Below are 2,243 nucleotides of genomic sequence, written 5' to 3'. Positions count from 1 at the left end.
AGTGAAAGAGGAGAGTGAAAAAGTTGGCTTAAAGCTCAACATTCAGAAAACGAAGATCATGGCATCTGATCCCATCACTTTATAGGAAATACATGGCAAAACAGTGGAAACAGTGTCAGACTTTATTTTTGGGGCTCCAAAATCACTACAAATGGTGACTGCAGCCATGAAATTAAAAGACACTTACTCCTTGGAAGGAAAGTTATGACCAACCTAGATTAGCATATTCAAAAGCAGAGGCATTACTTTGGCAACAAAGGTTCATCTAGTCAAGGCTATGGTTTTTCCTGTGGTCATGTATGGATGTGAGAGTTGGACTGTGAAGAAAGCTGAACGCCGAAGAATTGATGCTTTTGAACTGTGGTATTGAAGGAGACTCTTAAGTCCCTTGGACTGCAAGAAGTTCCAACCAGTCCATTCTAAAGGAGATCAGTCCTGGGTGTTCTTTGGAGGGAATGATGCTGAAGCTGAAACTACAGTACTTGGACGATTTCATGCGAAGAGTTGATTCATTGGAAAACACTCTGATGCTGGGAGTGATTAGGGGCAGGAGGAAAAGGGACGACAGAGGACGAGATGGCTGGATGGCATCACCGACTCGATGAACATGAGTTTGTGTGAACTCTGGGAGTTGGTGATGGACAGGGAGGCCTGGCATGCTGCTATTCATGGGGTCGCAAAGAGTCGGACACGACTGAGCGACTGAACTGGACTGATGTAGGCTGATTAATTGCAGTAATTTTGTATGGCAGGAAAGAAATCTAGTATGTGTGCTAAAAGTAATTTTTTTTTTTTTTTTTGTAATCATTATCTTCACAGGCTGAATTGGGATTGGAAACAATTTCCTCTGATTTAGTAGTTAGGTCACCAATTTTCTTTTCAGCTATGTCTATTCACAATAGTATTGTTTGGTGTTGCTTTTTCCCTAGAATTTTGAGTTGACTTCATTTGAATCTCAGCATTCTAATAAAGGTTTACAATTGTTCTTTGTAACATAATAAGGAAAATTATTTATAATATCTTCTGTCAATTCTAATATTGAAAACCTAGGTTTATTTCTATTGTCTGTTCTTCTTTTGATTCTTTCTTATGATTCCATCTTTACATAGCTGATTTTTCAATGTAATTTGATTATTTTTCTTAGGAAATTTTTTTTCTTGTTCGAAGTACTTGGTTGCTTTGAAGAAGGGGTTACTTCCTCTAGCCATTTGGTGGCAATGCAAACTAGAATAATTTTAAGTTAAATTTGCTCCTTGAATTTTCTCTTACTTTTCTTTTTGACAATTATGATGTGAGTTTTCAAATCTGCAAATAATGGAAAATTATCTTACATTTATTTAATTATATAAAGTCATGTATCATAAATTTTGTCCCATTTTATATTTAGTGTAGAAAAATTATTTTATGATACTGTGTCATGTATCATAACATGACACAGTTATGCTGTTTATTTATTTATTTATTTCTGATCCACAATTAAAGTGAAGGTGCTGAATTTGGGTTCTGCATTTTATCAAAGGAATGTTTGATACATGACTCTGCAACTTGCACAAGTCTTAGGCTTTTCCTTTTCCTTTGTAAAACTTAAACATTTTTTGAAAGCCATAGTTCAAAGTTTCACAGTTTGGCAGATGTACTTTGGGCAAGAGTGCCTTCAGTGAGATCAACTTTATAGCTGAATTCCAACCTTCATTCAGTATTTAGCCTGATATTTCTTTCTCATCTTTCTTTTTTTTTTTAAATTTTATTTTATTTTTAAACTTTACATAATTGTATTAGTTTTGCCAAATATCAAAATGAATCTGCCACAGGTATACATGTGTTCCCCATCCTGAACCCTCCTCCCTCCTCCCTCCCCATTCCATCCCTCTGGGTCGTCCCAGTGCACCAGCCCCAAGCATCCAGTATCATGCATTGAACCTGGACTGGCAACTCGTTTCATACATGATATTTTACATGTTTCAATGCCATTCTCCCAAATCTTCCCACCCTCTCCCTCTCCCACAGAGTCCATAAGACTGTTCTATACATAGTGTCTCTTTTGCTGTCTCGTACACAGGGTTATTGTTACCATCTTTCTAAATTCCATATATATGTGTTAGTATACTGTATTGGTGTTTTTCTTTCTGGCTTACTTCACTCTGTATAATAGGCTCCAGTTTCATCCACCTCATCTGAACTGATTCAAATGTATTCTTTTTAATGGCTGAGTAATACTCCATTGTGTATATGTACCACTGCTT

This window comes from Bubalus kerabau, chromosome 2 (genome assembly GCF_029407905.1).
Source record: "Bubalus kerabau isolate K-KA32 ecotype Philippines breed swamp buffalo chromosome 2, PCC_UOA_SB_1v2, whole genome shotgun sequence".
Classification (NCBI taxonomy): domain Eukaryota; kingdom Metazoa; phylum Chordata; class Mammalia; order Artiodactyla; family Bovidae; genus Bubalus; species Bubalus kerabau.
Note: the sequence above shows the minus strand (reverse complement) of the source record.